Below are 20,656 nucleotides of genomic sequence, written 5' to 3' on the forward strand. Positions count from 1 at the left end.
TAGTCTTCTTTGTTCTGCTGAGCAGCTTCACTTCTATTTTCATGTATACGTACATGATTCATCTACATGAAATCTAGGGAACACAGGCAAGAGAATGCACGCCATATCTGTTTTTCTGAGAATTAGCTTAGTATACTTAGCTCCAACTATATCAGTTTTCTTGAAAATGACATAATTTTGATATTATTTATGTCTGAAAAACCCATTGTGTATATATACCACATGTTTTTATTAGTTCTTCTGTTGACAGATACATGGCTTGGTACCATAAATTAGCTATTAAAAATAGTGTTGAAATGAACATTGATGGGCAAATTATAAATTTTAATGTAATACCCTATGGACTTCAAGATTCAGGCTTAGCTTTTGTGGCTGATGGTTTAAAGGACACCATACTATCAGTGTATTTTAAAAGTATACCAACATCTCGTAACAGATAAAAGAAATAAACAAAAGTGCTGAAATTGCACTGACTGCTTTTCCAGAGGACCTGGATTCAATTCTCAGCACCTACACGGCAACTCATAACTGTCTGTAACTGCAGGATTCAAAATCCTCACACAGACAGACATACAGGCAAAACACTAATAAAAATAAAAGTAAATAAATTTAATAACTTGGCGGTGGTGGTGCATGCCTTTAATCCCAGCATTTGGGAAGCAGAGGCTGGAGGATGTCTGTGAGTTTGAGGCCAGTATGGTCTACAGAACAAGTTACAGGACAGCCAAGGTTACACAGAGAAACCCTGTCTGGAACCCTCCCTTCTAACCTCCCTGCCAAAAGAAATGTGCTGAATTTGGTACTTCTATTCTAGGAAAACTAAAAGGCTAATCAAATAATTATAGAATCGGATGTTCAAATAAACATTGAGCAATTCTCTTGAAAACAGCGCCACTATCCAGAACATTCTTGATTTATTTGATTTTAGGTGGTGTAATTCGATTAAACATTGCGATCCTTGGTTACTTAAGTACAAGCACTCAACTTTATCACCCACATAGTCACTGTAACTAAGAACAACATCATTATGGGGTTGAGACCAGCGCCCATACCAGTCTTGACTTTAGTGACACATACTATCATTTTGGAGTTCCTATGAGCTTAATGCTTTATGTCAAACCTGTTGTGTTCTCTAGAGTTGTTCACATCTGGGATTAGAGGAATGAGAGACAACTAGGACTTGGGAAGTATAACCAACTCTCCACATTTATTTCATCAGTCTGTTCGCATTTGGCTTTACCAATCACCTGCACCTTACCCATACGATATTCTGGTCAGCTCAGTCTATAGGACTTAAAACAACTCTGTATTGAGTGCTTATGATGGGCAATATGCTAGACATTGTTCTCAGTACCAGAATGTAGTAGATATACTATACATTGGTGAATATTTGTCTATATAAATAAGCATAACCACTTTTTATTAAGTGTATTAATTAATTTTAAGAAGCCATGACAAAAATACCAAAGAGAACAAACTAAGAAAGAGTTTATTTAGTTATGGTTTCAAAGGATTCAGAGTTCATGGTCGCTTGACTCTATGCACTTGGACATAACATCCCAACAACAGTGAGAAGCATGAAGAAGAGGAGGCAGATAGGAGCAAAGAATGTGGAAGGAATTATGGGTATAACCTTCAAAAGCATGCATAGAGTGATTTAGTTTTTCCACCTGCTAAAGTTTCCAAAACCCCAAGCAAAACTACCAGCTGCAGAGCAGGCATGCAAGACGAGCACTTGCAGCGGAGGCTGTGCAGACCCCAGCTATAGTAGGAAGGTAAATGAATGCATCAAAAGACACGTGACTTAGTAGGGAATGTAGATGTAGCAAATAATTCCAACCTGAAGTAAGCCCAGAAGAGAGTGGTAACACAAAGAAAGAGCTCCACTTCCAGTGGCTTGTATGAGCCAAGTTCAGGGGTACCAGGGTGTTTCAGAGAGAACAGCACTAAGAGCTGTGGGGATATACTGATGTCACTATATCAGAAGTTTAACAGTTCTGAAACATGGGAATGAAATGAAAAACAGTGTGTGTGTATGTGTGTGTGTGTGTGTGTGTGTGTGTGTGTGTGTGTGTGTGTGTGTGTGTGATACTACAATAAAGGGACATGAATGGAGTAATTAACTTCTGTGAACTAATGGGGAGGCTTCATGGAAAAGGGACCAGCACAGTGTTTTCGTAGATGGACTCTCAAATCAAGTCAGCTCAGTTTAGAATGTTGACTTTGACCTCACTGGTTGTGTGACTTGACCTCTCTAGCTCTCAGCTTCCTCATCCATAAAGTGGAAATAATAATAATGCCTAGCTCATAGGGCTGACAAACACCTGCAGATAATTCACCTAAACATAAAAAAAGCACTCAATGAAAGTTAAGCTCCTCTTATTATTACACTGGAGCCATGCTGGAGAACCTTTTCAGCATGAGAAGAACAGCAGGAGAGGAGGCCTGGGAAGTTAATGCATCTGACACACCAAGAACAAGTCACAGAGACAGTCTATGGGCTGTTTTTTTCTTTTTTTTTTGTTTTGTTTTTTTTTTTTTTTTTTTTTTTTTTTGGTGCATGATGAGCTAAGTACAGAAGCTGAGGATAAGAAGCTAGAAATGTAAAATAGGGCAATTTTTTTACTTGTTGCAATGTGTATACTTTTTTTAAACAAAAACTAGAGTTTGTCATTTTATAGTTTTTAATTCAACTTTGCTAGATTTTTTAAAATTGTGTTTTACAAAGATAACAGTCATATGAGATTAGAATTAATACAACTTATTCTTCATCCAAGATAGTTTCAGCAAAATGAAACCCAGTGGGGCTAGATACTACCATTCATGGAAAGGCCATTTAGGACCACGTTGTAAGATCCTTGAATACCTCACAGAGGTGATACTGTGTGGAAGGCAACAGAGATAGAAAATGTTTAGAGGGACTGCTACCTGAGAGTTGTGTACACATAGACGAAAGGACTCGGAATGTTCTTCTTCGTGTATGTTTAATTTTTCTTCCTTGTTTTTCTAAGCATGTGAGTTTTCTTTTTCTTAGCATCTCCCTACGCAGCCCAGGCTGGCCTGGAACTCACCATCCCCCTGCCTCCATCTTCCGGGTTCTGAGATAATACACACATGTATCAACATGCCTAAGTTTTTCCTTGGTGTGGTTAAAAGGACAGGCAGGAACTGCAAAGTATTTCACCAAGATAACTTTGATAAGAGTATGGCTAAGCAAAGGAATTTGGACTTACCAAAACACAACATGTTAAAAATTCACATGCTTTGTGAGTGGAAAGGCACATTTCTTTCCTGGACACTTTATAATGCCTAGGCAGACAAAGGACTTTCTGATCACCTAGTTTAGATTACGCCCTCTGCCTTCCACAGTTACCTCCTCCCTTACAGTCCTTCAACCTTGCAGGAAAGGAGAAAATAACCTGGTGGTTTGTTTTGTTTTTCAGACAGGGTCTCATTCATTCTGTAGCTTTTACTAAGTCTCAAAGTCCTGGGCAATCTCCTTGCTGGCTCAGCCTCCCTAGTGCTGAATTATTACCGGCAGGGCCAAAATAACGGTTCAGTTGCTTCCCTTGGGGAGAAGTTTGACAATTCCCGGCCCAAGGTTTCCAAATGCCAGGCCTTGAGGACCCCACTTAGCCTAAGCCAGGCTCAGGGAGACAGATGCCTGTCCAGGTCGGGTCGGTCCGCCACAGCCTCTGTTAAAACTCAAGTCGCGCTGCGAGGAGAATTGCACCATCTTCTGCGGGCTACTAGCCAGGGCGGAATCCTTAGCTCTCAGGGCACGTGAAGAAGCCAGGCTTGCAGACCCAGGGCGCTGGGGAGGAGCTGGGGTTGGTGGGGGGCAGCTCTTGTGGCTCCGAGGCCCGCCCTGCAGGCCCAGCGCGACCTTCCCGTTCCCGCCCCCGGATGCGCCCCGTCTTCTGCAGGCCTCACCCGGGTGTGGCCGCTGCTGCTCCGCAGAGCCTCGTGACCAGGTGCGTGCACCCGGGCTGTGGGCGACCGGCTTCTCCCGGGAAACGGGTGGGTGGGCTGAGGCCAGCAGGCCTGGCTGCCAATGAGCTTCTTGACCGGGAGGCAAAGCCACCAGCTGAAGCCAGGACTGCCTCCTGTCACACACAAACCCCGAGGCAGAGCCCAACTGCTGGTGCCTGTCACCTGTAGCCCTTCCCCAAGACCCCGCCTGCCCTTCATCTGCCTAGGAGCTGCCTTCAGCCCCTATCTGGAATGTTCTCTAGTCTCCTGAGTGACCAAGAGGCTTTATGGGGGTAGGGTGGGGGAGCTTTGGAGGTTTCCTTTCACTTTCTGCCTCGTTCTCTCAATTTGAGTGTCAAAAGCTCGCTCTCAGAGTTGCAGTGTCTGACTTGTCATAGCTAATAGCACTCAATAGCTATTAAATGACAATGAAGTAGAACTGAATGAATTAAGTGGACAAACGCATAGGAAATAGAGCAGAGTGAACAAATTTATGACTGACACAGGAATAGGAAGTGGAGACAGCAGACATGCAGGCTTTCAACTCTGTTTTCTCAGAGCTAAGTGTTTTCCAATATCTGATTGTGGTTAATAGAAAAGAATTTGGTTCTATGCAACTGTTAAATAATCACCAGACTCTTGAACCCTGTTATCTACTTTAGTTGGATTCGAGTAGACATGCTTGCTTAAAACAAAATATACTCGCGCTGTTTCTTGCTTACAACTTGTCCTCTGCTTTTCGTTTTGAGGCATCATTCTCATTGTAACATTTAATGTATTTCCAAAGTGCAAAGGTACATCTAAAGGAAGAACCATGTCACTGACTTGTGTGTAAAAACAGACATTTCCTTTGAATCCAAGACTATGAACAATGTCTGTTTTCTATAGACAGGGTAGGTTCGGTAAATTAAAAAAGCTAATTATGTCTGTGTGCACAACACACAAAGACTGCTTTAACACAGTTGGCCACTGCTGCAGTTCTGTTTCCTAGATCTCAGGTTCCACAAAAACCAGTTGACCTTGGTTGAGTTTGTCAATTGATCTCTTTAGATTTTAATTTCTCTGTGTGTGTGTTTCCGTGTATATGCACATGTGTGTGTTGGGCCTGTGGGGGCCAGTAGTCAACATCAGGTATCTTCCTCAAGGGTTTTCTTCCTTAAACTATTGAGACAGCACATCTCTGATGAACCTGGAGGTCACTGATTCAGCTAGATCAGTTGGCCAGTAAGGTCCAGGAATCTGTCTATTTCCACCCTGCCAATGCTGGGATCACAGACATGGACCAGTGCACCTGCCTTTGACGTGGGTGTTGGGTCCTTATGCTTGCATGGCAAGCACTTTACAAATTGAACCATTGTCCCATCACCAGCTCTTAATTTTTTAATCTCTAAAATGATGTCATTTAAATAAATTCCTCCCCTGAGTGTTGAAAGTGAAGTTTTGAATGATTTCATGGAATTCTACATACTTCCTCTACTGTTTGGGATTCTCTGAGTCTTGCCATGCTTCTTTCTCTGCAGATTACAGCTCCCTTGCTTTCTTTACCACACTTCCAAGCAGAGCCTGAGACCTTCAGTTGGTAGAGAGAAAAGAAGGCAATATTTTCTTCCATATCATTACAGGCTCCCAGTCTGGGTCTCAGTTGTTTCCAGTCAACCCAGTCAGATAATGCCATGATTTCCAGCATATTTGGGAAATTGTTTCATTATGAATTTTTATCATAGATCACAACATTTTAGGGCTGGAAGGACCTTGGATATTTTTAGAGGACACTTAAAAGGGTATTTTATCTAAATAATAAAATATTCCTTTGTATACTACGTGTAACAAACACGTAGTTCAAAAATAAAATCTGTGTTACCTACTTATTTCAAGTTTATCTGGTTAAGTAGAGTAAATGTTTTGCTTGGTGAAAAAGACTGACTTTCTTTGGTTCTTTTCCAAAAGAACTAGTTGTGGGGTCATGTGTCATTCTGATATGAAATGTTCAGGGTTGATATTTATGGTGCTCAGGCCACACACTTTACTGTTCGTCTAAACTTCTTATTTTGCCCCATTTAATCCTCACCATAAACCTAAGAGCAAGATCCAACTGAAGCTCCTTTTGACCTTACTAACAACCCTGATGACCTGAGTTAAATCCCTGATGTGGAAGAAGAGAACTGTTTCTGCAAGTTGTCCTCTGATTTCCACATATTCACCATGGTGTGCATTCCGGTGACAGATACACACACACACACACACACACACACACACACACACACACACACACACACACACACACACACATAATGTAATAAAAATTGTCAGCCAGGTTTGATGACACACACTTGTATTTCCAACACTGGAGATGCTTAGGCAGGAGGATTGCTGTGAATTCAAGGACAGCCTAGGCTACCTGGTGAGATATTGTCTCAAAAACAAAAACAAAACAGAAACAAAAAATGTTTGAATTCTCTGATTCCACAATTTGAACTTAAATGCTCATGTATCTTAATAACTTTACTGATTTAGGGAATTTAAAGTGGGTGACACTGAGGGTTGTGATCAGTGAACAGTACCTAAGGGCTGCACCATGAGATCTAAATCTAAGCACTGGTGTGTGTGTGTGTGTGTGTGTGTGTGTGTGTGTGTGTGTGTGTGTGTGTGTGTGTACTTTCTAGCTTTGTGTCTTTGGTGAGAGGCTGCTTGCCAACATCCTAATAGGGAACAGTGGGAATGCAAGATGGGCTTGCAAGACCCTTATAATTAATTGATGAGAGCAAAAAACTGGCCTATAAAGTAAGTGGAAATTTATTTTGCTTCCTGTGTCTGCCAGGTTTAGCTTCATGGAAGGCAGAGACCAATGGTAGCTGCCTGGAAGTCTGAGAGCCCATGCCAGTTTGATTTAGCTCAGGAGGCTGGCGCTTTCTGCCCTGGAGGCTGGTATGATGGAACAGACTTTCTTCTTGCTCACAATATTATGAAAAAAAAATTAAAACAAAATCTTTTATTACTTGCCCTGGAGCTAGAGCTTTAAAATGTACTTTCTCCCCACCGCCACTCCCACTATCCCTGAACAACTTAGCTTTTAAAAACAAATAATCCATTCTCGTGCTTGCCATTGTTGGATTGTTAGTCCTCTGTCTTCCTTTGTGCATGCTCCTTCCTCCCCTCATTTCTTCTTTTTCTCCTTTCCTTCTTTGTTCCTTCTCCCCTCCCTCCTTTTCTGTTTTCCCACCCTTCCTGTTTTTAACACAATTTTCCACTCAGTACTTCTATTGCTCAGGAACTTGCTATGCAGCCAAGGCTGCCTTCAAACTTACTGCAACCTACCCTTGCCTTTCAGCCTCCCAAATGCTGGGGTTATAGGTGTGAGCCACCCCATTCAGCTCTGGGATCTCCTCTGTAATATAGTAAAGTAGTAGGGCTGACTAGTGTAAATCTCTTTAGTTACTATTTTATTCAGTGCATATTAATATTTCAATAGTTTATTGAGTCTGTGCTATATGCTAGATAAAGAATAGAATACTGAGTTTGAGCAAGAGGGTGAACTACCACATATTTAACTATACCAAATGGCAATGGAGGGTAGATGTAGTGGCGTGCCTATAATTCCAGGGTTTGGAAGACAGAGATAGGGGTTCCCTGGGGCAAGCTGGGTAGCTCCTGTGTGTTTCAAGTTGCCTTTGCTGGAGAGCTTTGTGTCCAGTTAAGAGGCACTGCCTCAGGTAGAGAGATGGAGGGAAGATTCTGGATGTCAACTTTGGATCTCTGCAGGCATGAACACATGCACACATACACATGCAAACAAAAACAGCCATACCACACAGACACATGCAAAAGTTTTACTTTATTTCATTTTTAATACTGTTATGGATTCAAGGACCACAAGAGTTTCTGGTTTCCCTGTGTCTGCCCACTATATGGATGAATTTACATGTATGGCTGTCTCCTGTGGGTCCTCCTCACAGTCAGACTGAGGGCAGCATCAGAGCTACACTTGTCCATTACCCAGCTGAGTTTTATATTGCTCAACACCCTACTTGGAGATGCTTGGTAAGCAGTAAAGGTAAGTAGATGCATTAACTGAAAAACATCATGTTCAACATATTTTACAAGATCTTTAATGATCCAGAGATTCAGAAGCAGACTATCCTCTTACTACTTGATATCCGAGTCTTCATATATTATACATGGGATACATGGTGTCACAGGTGTATCTTACCTTAAGCAAATTCCATACTGGTAAGCTTGACTTTATTCACACTATCCACCATTGTTCACTTTATAAAAAATGTTACCAGTATGATTGTCCAGTTCATAAAAGGGTTAACTTCCTTGCTGAATATCGAGTCATGAGTGTTTTATACTGGAGACTCCCATTGCACTGAAAGTATCATCTGATTTTTCAGTCTCTAAATACCACCTCTTATGAGCATCCTGTTCTGGTGCTAAGAATTCTTCCAGCCACTGACCCTCTCCCTAGAGCTCTTGACTCTGCTGGTCTCCACATACCGTCTGCTTTAGTTTTTCACTTGACATGGTTGACAGAGTTAGAGGGAACAAACAGCAAAAAATTCCACAGCAAAGCAAGGCTCTGAGATAAAAGATGTTACCAAGGATTAAAAGGCAGAAGGTTGTGAATTACTGCCAGTCATGGGAGCTGAGACAGTGTAGGCACCATAGTTTTAAAGTTTTAGTTTATACAAGAACGATACAAGCATCCAGCTGCATCTACTTTAAATTGTTCCTGCAGCAACCAATGCAAAGGTGTTCTTTGTATGTAAGGTACTATGCTGATACATTCTTTTCTACAAAGAGCCTGGTACGACTACACCAAATCATACTGTGTTGGTCATTTCCCTTGCTAACAATTTGTCATAGACTTTATCAAATGTTCTGAAAAATTTCTCCTAATAAAATAAATTTTCTTTCTTTTCTTTTTTATCTTATTCTCCCTCTCTGCCATTCCTCACCCAGTGCAAAACTTTCCAATCCCTTTTCTGCAAAGTAAGATCAACCTCTCTGTCAGCACCCATACCTTAAATATTCTCCTATTGTGTCTTGTTAACAAAATGAAAAAGATGAGAAGAGTTGGCAGTTCTGTTGCCATTAGAAGAGGAAGCTAGTTCCTTCCCTGCGTTCTAAATAAGCTGTGTTTTACCCATCACTCTCTGCTACATTTCTCTCACTTCCTAATAGTTTTTCCTTTGCACTACCTCTATTTCTCCAATCCTTCAGTTTCTCATTGTTTTTTATTTATTTGTTTGCTTCATTTTGGTTTTTTTTTTTTTTTTAATGGCGTCTCCCTGGGTAGCCCAGATTGGGCTCAAACTTGCAATCCTTCTGTTTCTGTTTCCTTAGTATTAGGATTACAGCCTTTCTTCCTTCACTGACTCTGACATAAGGATTAGAACTCTAAAACTCTACTTAAAATACGATATACAGTTATTAGTCAAGTCTGTCTTCCTTTTTATTCCCACTTGCTCTGTCAAGTAGATGTGTCATTTTAGATTGGAGATCCGTTGTAAAGTGGCAGCGCCTCCACCAAGTGCCCTCACAGCACAGCCAAACTAGAGGATGTATACTGGTCACTTTGCTTGAATGGTCCGCAGGTGCAGCTATCCCTGTTCTCCCAGTACATTCTCTCATTTTATAAGAATTCGTCACTAATGGAATCTTCATTTGCCAATTTATGCAATACAAATGTGTCAAAAGTATTTTATGCTTTATTTTCCATATTTATCTATTATTAAATCCTGCCCTCTCTAATTTCTAAGAATATCTCAAGCTTCATGTGGCCCACAGCAACAGGATCCCCCATGATCCATTGTCCTCCCGGCTCTGCCAATCTCCACTTCAATTGTCATAAAACATTCTTGGTACAGCTGCTTTCTTTTTTAAAAGGAAGTCCAGACATATTACTTCTTTGAAGAAAATTTAAAAGCCAGGTAAAGGGTACACATCCATATAATCCCAACACTTAGGAGGCTAAGACAGGAGGATCTCAAGTTAAGGACTGTTAGTAAATTGCACCAAAAATGTTAGTAAACTGGCTGCAAAAGGTGAGTTTTGCAACTCTGTGGGTTTGGGGTCCTGACTACCTGGGGAGTCAGGCAACACCTTGAGCTGTGTAGCACAGCTGTGATGGCTGAACTGCAAGGAGACAGTTCAGCCCTGGAGGGCGAGGTATCCCAGATACCTCAAGCTGCTCAGAACAACAGCTCTGCCCTGAAGGTGTCCCGGACACCTGGAGCTGTGTAACACAGCTCTGACAGCTGGGACTGCAAAAAACCAACAACAACAACAACAACAACAACAACAACAACAACAACAAAAAAAAAAAAAAAAAAAAAAAAAAAACCAGCCCAACGCTGGAAGGGAAATTTTTCTGACTTCTCGGGAGAGTCAGGCCTGGAATTGCTTCAGCAGGGAAGGGTATCCTGACTCTTCAGGAAAGTCAGGGTATCCTGACTCCTTGGGAAAGTCAGGATATACCTGGTGTGATGGGGGATGGTCTCCCAGCAGGACACAGCAATCCTGCTCCTCTCCTGAAGAGCCACAATCTCCTGCTCAGTGTTACCAGCTCTCTCTTGCTCAGTCCACTATGAGACATCTTAGCAAGGCTCTTCTGTTCAGCTCCCCCTTGCTCAATCCACTATGGGATGTCTTATCAAGGTTCTTCTGTTCAACTCCCCACTTGTTCAATCCACTATGGGATGTCCCAGCAAGGTTCTTCTGTTCAGCTCTCAGTGAAGGTCTTCACCCAAAACTCTTTTGAGAAAGAGATTTATTTGGGAAGGAGGAGTCCAGGAGAGTAGCTGCCTCTACCAGGGTGGAGAGAACAGCTTATGTCTGACTAGGCAGGGCAGTTTATATAGGATGCCCAGGGAGCGGAGTCAACTGTGATTGGTTAATTTTTTTTCTGCCCAGGGATTGGCCAGTTTTGTGGGCAAGAGGTAGAGATGGCCCTGATTTTAGGGCCAAACTGTGTTTCTTTCACTGGCCTTTCTTAGCTTTTTGACACTGCTTCTAAGGCCAGGGCACATTTCTTTCACTGACTCTGCTTCTAGGGGCCAAGAGTGTTATGACAAGAGTCAGGGCATATTTCCTTGGTTCTGGGCTTGGGGATAAAGTGTTCATTTCTCTGGCTCAGATCCCAAACAAGGCTGTGTTTCTTTCCCTGGTCCTGGGCCTTAGGGCCAGGATTCTACTGTCCTTCTCTGTAATTGGTGGGTTTCACAAGTCAGTTGGACATGGGCAGAGATGGCTATGATCTGAGCTAAACTGTGTTTCTCTCACTGGCCTTATCTGAGCCATCCTTTCCTAATTCTGGGCTCCAGGGTCAGGGTGGGTTTCTTTAGCCAACCCCTTTTCCTTACAGGGACCAGCCTAGGCTACATAGAAAGTCTGTCTGTCAAGAATCTAGGGAGTGGATTGGGTGGGTAACAAAGATTTAAATAACTTGGCATTCAAGAACCCTTTGTTACTGAGTGGTACACATCTCTTCTTCTCTGCAGCTGCACTGGACCTCCATCACTCTAGGAAGGCTGTGCCCATGTTCACCTCTGCCTCTGTGATTCTCTTTGCTTAGAATATCTTTTTCTTCCCTCTGATCCTTTAGGCCTTAAAACACAGTTTAAAAAATCCAACCGTTCTTTGAAATCTTTCTAAGTTCCAGTCACGTCTCTTTCCTGGAGAATGAGTGGCCACTACTCCCACATCTTTCACATCACTCTGTGACCGTGGGTTCTGGGTGTCCAAACCTCAGTCCTTAAGTGTGAAGCAAGGATTTTTCAAAGCAAAAGCCATTACATTAGACCCAGAGCCATTTCATACTGTTAACAGACATAAACTATAAGAAAGGAGTATTTATGATTCTCTAAGAATCATGTAGGAGACAGAACTCCAGGCACACCTGTGAGGAATTACGTAGATTAGGTTAATACACACTGTAGGTATTGGCAGCCCTCTTCCATGGGCTAGAGTGACTGTTTACCTCAAGCTATGCTATTTTATAACTTTCCATTCCTTGAACTGTAAGTCAAAATAAATCCCTCCTTTATTTGAAATTCTCACAGCAACAGAAAAATAACAAATACATACATGATTGGCAGATATCCAATTAATTTGTGTATGTATAGAGAGGTGTTAGTGGGGTATGTGTGAGGGTGGGGGTTCTTTTGAGTGTCAAGATGAATGTAGAAGTCATATATTGAGATTGAGTATTTTCCTCAGTGACTCTATCTTTGTTTTTGAGACAGGGTCTCTAACTGAGCCTGGAGCTCACTGACTTGATTAGACTAGCCAGCAACCACCCATGACCTTGTTGTCTCTGCTCCCCCACCAATGGGATTATAGGTATCATTCGTGGCTTTTTGCATTGGTGTTGGGAATCTGATCTCTGGTCCTCTTCACTATAGTTACTTTGTAGTTGCCCTAGATGGAGGATACCTCCTTCACCAAGAGCTCCAGGAATCTATGTTAGACTCATCTTCCAGCAGGTTTTCAAAAGTGCCATTTCCATGTTTCTACTGCTTATGGCTCTAGGGGCTCTGGTCCAAGTGAATAAATTTTGACTATGACTCTGGGTTTTCCCATCTCTTTAATCTTACAGTGTTGGTTTGCCTTTTAGTCCTCTGATGAACCAAGGAGGACTAAAGTTGTTGGTTTTCAGCTTGTTTGTTTCTATTCGTGGTGGTAAGGACAGGAACAGTGACTTGCAAGTGTTGTATTTTAAAAATGGTGGGAAAGAGTCACACCATACAACAGGGCCCACATGGGAGGTTTATTGAGGGGAGGGGAAAGAAGGGGCAGAGAAGGGGGCAGAGACCAGTCCCTGAGGATGAGAGCGAAGGAGAGAAAAAGAAAGAGAGCCAGGCAGGGCCTGCCTTTTAAAAGGGAACATGGCTAATGCATACAGGGTGTGCTCTTAGTGGCTGCAGCAGAGAATGCATTCTGTCAGGACCCTATGGGCAGGCCAGTACAGATGCCTGAATGTTAATAGCAAGCTTTTTATGTTGCAGCTGAAAGTGAAGGTATAGACAATGCTCAGTTTAAGTTTCTTGCTTGTCCTCATGAGATATTTATCTCTACAATTGACTTCTCATTTCTCTTCTCTGCTTTTCACATTAGCATTGTGCAAGAGTGAGAACATTTTTTTGTTCAAGATTCTCTTCTTGAATTAACTACTTTTAATACATGATAAATGTTCTTAATATATATACCCAGTTTGGGGCTTTAAACCTTTAAAATTTCCTGGAGCTGGAGACATGTCTCAGTGGTTAAGAGGACTTGTTGCTCTCACAGAGGACTGAGGTTTGAGTTCCAGCATCCACACTGAGTGACACATAATGACAAGTAACTCTAGCTGCAGAGGATCACCTATATGCATGTGTTCATGTGCAAGTACATGTGTGTGCATGCACACACACACACATTAAAACAATATCTTGAAACATTCAACAATTTCTCTTGAGAAATATGTGTGATAACAGGGAGACAAAGCAAAAGCAATATAAACATTAGTAATGATTTTATATTTTCTACATTGTATATTTAAGGCAGACTATTAATGGCTTAATGCTTACAAATTTCTCAGTGCTCGTTTGTTAATATTCTCTTTTATTCTGCCAATCAATCACTACTTCTCTACAGCTCACCTGTTACAGTGGACTTCTCTATTAGCTGAGCTTCTAAGCAATCATTCCCTGAGACTGGGAATAACAGAACATATCTCAGAACAGTCAAGATTTTAATTCAGAGAAAGGAACTGGGTTTATTGCTAATTTTGTATTGGTTTCCAAAAACTACTGAACATTTAACTTTACACTTTTAGAGATGGAGTAAACACCTTGCAAGTTATTTTTCTAATTCAGAACAAGCAGTAGCAAGATTGGCAGGGGAAAGACTGATGTGTGCCCATGTGGGAAGAAGGATTCTGCTTTGAAAACACAGATGGGTCTTTGGATGTGGAAATTTATGAGGTTTGAAGAGCCATGAAACGTCTTTAGAAGCTAAGTCCAACAGAATAAATGGGAGGCTGTTTGCCGGCTTGGCATTGGAGCCTGTCTGGCACAAACTACACTGTGAACAACTTTTCAGACATTTGCATCTGCATGCATGACACTGGATTCTCAAAGTGTCCAATTAAACACTTGTCAATGGGAGAAATGTTTGCTTCCTCAGAAGCCTTGGTGTCAGCCTTGGCCTCTGTTGCAGATGCAATTCCAGCTGAAACTGTTGTGGGTTTTTCCTCTCTGGTCTTGATCTTGTCTTTATTCAGACAAAGAAAGCTCTTGAAAGCTGTGGAAACTGTGTCAAGTTGTGGGTCATAGAGCCAGGTTAGGTAACTAAAGAAAAAATACCCAGGTGAAAAGCAGTTTTCAATCCAAAGAGCACTCTAGAGCTTTAATTTCTTTGGATTTTAAACTGTTGGTGCTTGAAGTGTTTTAGAAACTGATTTCCTCTGAGAAAAAGAGAGAAAGGAAGTGCTGACATATTCTAAATACACCCCCCCACACACACACACACACACTTGGTTTTTCAAGACAGAGTTTCTCTGTGTAGCCCTGGCTGTCCTGGAACTCACTTTATAGATCAGGTTGGCCTCCAACTCACAGAGAAATGTGTGCTTCTGCCTCCCAAATGCTGGGATTAAAGGCATGAACCACCACCGGGCTTAGATATTTTAAAAGCAAAATTCATTTTTCAACACTTCAACAAACATTTCCGGAAGTATCTGTGGCAGTTATGTGTGGTATATGTGTGTTCCTATCCTCATTGATATAAATGTTTAAGAAGTGTCTGTGATGGGAACAGCAGAGAGATAGTAGAAGAACATAGGATAAGAGTCAAGAAAACTTTTGTTTCGTCTTTGGAAAAGTTTTAATATATTAATAGGGGAAAAACCTACAACCAACTTATGTGTCCTTGAGTAAGCTTTCTTATTCCCCTGGCATCAGTTTCCTAATCAATAAAATATATAATATAACATCAAAAGTATCAGTGATTGTCATCAGTATTAAATAACATAATATTTGTAAACTACTTTAATTATACTTGGCTCTCCTTATCAGTGGGATCTTATAAATACTTCACACATGCTAGTGAGTCACGAAATACTTTTCAGATTGACAAGGTTTACAATTCCTGTGTGATGAAGGAAACGAACAAAGGAGAGGGGGAAAAGCTCAGATATTTGGTGCAATGTGGATCAAAAATTCAGCATTGGGATGCTTGATAGGCATTTCCTTCGCTGGGTGAGAGCTGAGTATCAGTGTGTAGATGGAGATGGAGATAGAAAAACATTGAGGATTTTAAAAAAATACAAACCAACTCATGACCATAAAGCTGTCCCCTCAGTTGTGAAGAGGAGAGCTTTTTCTGAGCCTCAGAGAAGGGGCAGGATTTGAAGCTTCAGTAGAGTGGAAGAATTTTGTAGCAGCTGCTGTAGGGAACCTGATAGGTGTCAACTGAAGATAAATATAATGGTTGCCCAGCAATACAGAGGATACTGTTGGGGTCAGGCACTTGGTTTATAGCAGAAATGTTTGGCATGGTGATTTGACTGTTGGTGGTAACATTGTGCACCCTGGAGCATGCACAAAGAAAATCCAGTTTTTGTTCTGAGGAAAGTGAAGTGGGATAAGAAAGAAAGGCAGGGGGATTGTAAGATGCTAATGAAAACATCATTAGAGTTATTAACCACCAAATGCAGTTGTGGGTTAATCTGACTCTGAAGTGATAGTTAGGATAGATTGGTGATAGTGAGACTGGAGGTTAAGGCTCTTCACTCAGCTAAGACCCATGTGGTAGCTCTGTGCCACACAAGTGCTGAACGATGAGTGGATGATAAAGATGATGGACACAGTTCATTTTAAGAGTTAACAAAGTGGCAGGTCCTCTGTGTGATACTTGAGATACTTGTCAGTGACATAACCTGGTTATTTAAATTGAGGTTGTGAGATATGTTGAGGGAAGTAAGTATAGGGTGCAAGGACATCATAGAAAAAGATATTCAACCTGTGCAAAGAGAGAGCGAAGCTCGAGGAAAGCATCCTGGAAATGGTGTTGCCCAGACAAAGTGATTGTTAAGTGTATGAAGAGTGATGGAAGGGAGAGAAGAAAGCAAGTCAACAGAGCAGGGGGTTGATTTGGGCAAGACATATAAAGGGTTTCCTGGGACAGTGGTGACTGATATGAGCTGTTTGTGATTCTGGGTCCAGAGTCCAAACAGTCTGCTATAGGCTGATCTCTGATACTGTAGTTTCCATCTTATTGCTCAGCCCATCGTGCTTCTTTATACTCTGAATATAAACTCCCAGTACATGGTGGACATAATTCACATCCTAGTCACGCTAATGCAAACAACTTCTACCTGTGACACCCACATGCTTTAAATAGTGTGACTTTTTTTTTACTCAGGTGTAGTGAGGCCAACAGAGGAGAAGACACATACCATAGAAAGGATGGTTTGTTATAGTTTCAAAGAGGGTCAAATGGCAAAAGTCCTGGATCAGGGCAGGAGGATTTCCCTAAAGATAAAAGTCAAAGCAACAGAAAAGAAAAGCAAATCTGAAAATAAGATAATACAGTGGCTAGTCACAGGCTATACCTAGAAGTCTACTACTAACAGGATGCTTAGGGCCATGTTGGTTGGGTTTTTTTGGCACTACATACCTCAAGCTAGGTAGCTTCATTTTGCCTTGTTCTGAGAATTGGCCTAATGCTTTTCTTTTCTTTGTTTGTGTAGTCCCATATAGTTCCTAAAACTCAGTGTTTAACAAGCAAACTGGAGCTTTAAAGCCTATTTATAGCTTTCCAGTTCCTTTGACTAAATATCGGTATTTTCCTACATGCCTGCAACACAGCTATATTCCCTACCCCTCTATCAGCTTTTGTATCATATGGAGTGGCTGCCACATTTTTTCCTCCCTTTTTAACTTTGCTTCTATTGATTAAAAAAATACAAAATAAAAAATACAAAGACTAGGTTCCATTATGATACACACACACACACACACACACACACACACACACACACACACACACACACATATCCCATTGTGCCTTGCTCATATTTACTTCCCTACTACCCTATATCTTTTCACTGATCTGCTTCCTCCACTCTGCTTTCATGTCACACACACACACACACACACACACACACACACACACACACACACTCCTGATTAAATACACATTTTACATATAAAAAGAAACCAGAAAGGAGCTCAGTGATTAAGAGCACTGGCTGCTCTTCCGGAGAACTTGAATTCCATTCCAGCACCCACATGGCAGCTCACAAATCCTAGTAACCTCAGTTCCAGGGAATCTGATATCATTTTCTGGCCTCGTGGGTAACTGTATACATGTGGTACACACACACACACATATGCACAGTCAGAACACTCATATTCACAAAATAAAAATAAATATTAAAAAAGATAAACTGCTTGAAAAAGAAAATGCACAATATTTTGTCCAATCATAACTTCCAGTTCCATCTGTTTACTTGAAAAGGACATGTTATTCTCTTTTGTGACTGAATAAAACTCCATTGTATATATTATATGTACCATGCTTTCTTTATGCAGCCATATGTTGATTGGCATCTCAGCTGTTTCCATATCATGGCTATTATGAATAAGCATGGATGTGTTTGTATCTTTGCAATATTCTGATTTATATATCTTTAGATGTATGCCCAAGAGTGCTATATATGGATTATATGACTTTTCATAATCAATGCCATGAAGTAAAGGCAGTGTTCTCAAAAGCTAGTGTTGAGGCATCACACAGCACAAATAGGATCCTTGATATAAGTTTTACATCTGCTACAAAAATTTAAATGTACCATGGACTTTAATGGAAAATTATAAAACTTATAGGGAAAAAATATAAGACCAGCATTGAGAACCTAGGCCTAGGCAACGAGTTTTTAGAATTTACCCCAGAGATGAACCATACAAGACAAATTGATCAACTGGAACAATCAAAATTTAGAAAGTTGTGTAGAAAACCCTGCCATGAAAGTGAAAGGTTAAGACACATTCTTTTTCAACTATTTATCTCACAAAGGCCTAGGTAGCAATGGCATAGAGATTCTCAGAACTCACTCTTAGAAAGTACATAATTAATCAATTTGGCAAGACATAAGAAGACACACAGGTGGAAAGTAAGCTCTTAGAAAAAAGAGATACCACCACACACCTGTCACAATGGCTGAGATTATAAAATAGAGGGATGACAGTTCCAAATACCGGCAAGGATGTGTGAAAATCTGGATCTCCTGTACACTTACATACAATCGTAGAGCCATTCTAGAAGGGTTGCAATCCTGCTTTTTTCCTCCCTCCCTCCCTCCCTCCCTCCCTCCCTCCTTTCTCCCTTCCTCCCTTCCTCCCTTCCTCCCTTCCTTCCTTCCTTCCTCCCATTTTGTGGTTCTGGAGATGAAGTCTGGGGACTCATACGTATTAGACAAGTACTATACCATCAAGCTATATCCCTAGTCCAAGATTTAAAGTAAAATGAAAGCCTGTATTCCATGTTCATTTCAGTAGTATTTGTAATAGCCAAATTCTGGAAACAAGACAGATAAATTACAATGGCATAGGTATACCATAGGTAAACAAGACCTATGGTCTATACATTCTGCGGACTAATACTCAGAAATAAGAAAAATAATTATATAGTCAATAACCTCAATGAATTTTAGGAATTCTGCTGACTTAAAAACAACTAACGCTCAAAGATTATGTGTATGATGCTGTTTGCATTACATTTTTGACATGACGAAATCATAGAAACAGGAAACAGAATGTGGTTGTCAGGACTTAAGAAGTTGTGGTGGAATAAACCTAACTCTAAAAGAGCACTCACGAGGAATCCTTATGACACTGGAGTATTCTGTATTCTGCCTGTCTCAATGGCAGTATCCTGCTTTGGATATTATATTATAGTTTTGTCATTTTACCCTGGGGAAAACTTCAGAGAGGATTCATGAAGTCTCGTTGTATTCTTATGTGTGTGTCAGTCTGCAGTGATCTCAAGATAAAACTGCAATAAGGTTGAAGGTGTAGCTCAGTGACAAAGAACTTGCCTAGCATGTGTAAGGTCCCATGTTCAATCCCTGTCACATAATAACGATAAAGTCTCCAAAATGTGACAATAGAAAAGAAACCTGTGCTTAGGTGCAATTTCCTTCCCTGTAGCTGCCTTTTAAGTCTTCTGTCACCTACTGACACACTGGCTTATAAACACTTATTCTGAAATCCTCCTTTGTATGTAGTACTACAGTGGCTAAAATTATTAGCAGTAAAGTATAGGAACATAAAATTGGAGTGCATACAAAAATGTGCAATTATTTGTGCACGTGCATGGAGAGCATGTGTAAACATGTCTCAGACCCCAGGCAGAGCTCTCCTTTTTCAGTATTTCTAATTCTCTGCTGTAAATTGTATGGAGCTATAGTGCAAAGTGGCATTTGTAATCCTCTTCAGTTCTTAACTTGCCAAGAAGAATATCCTCTCTTGGGATCTGTAGCTTTACTACAGAACCAACCGTTGTATTGTCAAAGCCATGTGGATTATACTAAACAGAAGAAAAAGAAATGGCCTAGCTAACATTTGGCAGCTGCAACAAGGAACTTTACCAGTTTGAAGTTTGTTTTAATGTATTACATTTCAAAAAATATTCTTCCAAGCCATCCTAGTGTTTGGGATGAATCATGAAGAATCTGCAACTCACTTCCAAAAGATATAGGAAAAAAATATTCTTGCCAACATTTTTTGCTTTGTACTTAGGGAGTACAGAAAGGTATAATATTTTTTATTCTTCCTAGTTTTCCTTTAGTTTAACTGTAGAATTTCTTTGAAAGGCTACTTCGTGTGTTTGACTTTGAGGAAAAATGGAAAACTTGGAATAGCTAAGAACTGTTTATCTTGAGTTCACTAATAGTTTCCTGGGGGCTTACAGAAATATGGAGCCTATCAGTCTCAAGCTTTAAGGGATTCTTACAGATTTAGGTGGAACAAAAGAGGATTTCCTTTGTAATAGGGCCAAGGTGTCTTTATGCAATGTCCAGTGCCCCCATACTATGTACCAAAAAAAGGAACCATAAAGGCAAAAATAAAGCTTCATGGACTTTTACTATTTGTGAAAGTGCCTTTATTACAGACACAAAGCAGTGCTTAGCAGATACTTTGTGCCTTCACAGGGTTGTACCAAAGTCACACAACCTTGGGGACTGTGTCCTGCACTGCCGGGCACTGTGCAGTGGCCCTGGCACCTACAACATGCCTGGTGCTGTTCTTGATATTGAGGATACAGCAATGAAGAGGACTTGACTGTGCGGCCTGTGAGGTGGTCGCCATCTCTTTTGCAGCTGCCTTCTGGCCTCTGGGGAAGACCAAGATTGCCAAAAAGAGGACCAAGACGTTTTCAGGCATCAGTCTATGGTGATGTTTTGTTTGTGTTCTAACAAATAAAGCTTGCCTAGAGATCAGAATGTGGAGTTAACCATAGAGGCCAGGCTGTGGTGGTACACACCTTTAATCCCAGCACTTGGGATCTCATGCCTTTGATCTCAGCACTTGGGAGGAGGAAACAGAAAGTGATATGACTGGGCAGAGAGAGGAAGTGATAAGGCAGGGTGGAGACAGGAGCTTGGCCCTTTCGGTCTGAGGATTCAGCAGAGGTA

At 41.0% G+C, this 20,656-nt stretch overlaps 1 long non-coding RNA gene across 1 annotated transcript; it reads left to right on the forward strand.

Moving 5' to 3' along the window:
* Positions 1-2,603: 2,603 nt before the first annotated feature.
* LOC128116396 (uncharacterized) lies at positions 2,604-20,415 on the forward strand. The gene is made up of 2 exons (XR_008220437.1): positions 2,604-3,974; positions 20,174-20,415. It is a non-coding gene; the product is annotated as an uncharacterized LOC128116396 (long non-coding RNA).
* The last annotated feature ends 241 nt before the right edge of the window (positions 20,416-20,656 follow it).

This window comes from Peromyscus californicus, unplaced genomic scaffold (assembly GCF_007827085.1).
Source record: "Peromyscus californicus insignis strain IS unplaced genomic scaffold, ASM782708v3 Scaffold_20__1_contigs__length_68692818, whole genome shotgun sequence".
NCBI classification, from domain to species: Eukaryota; Metazoa; Chordata; class Mammalia; order Rodentia; family Cricetidae; genus Peromyscus; species Peromyscus californicus.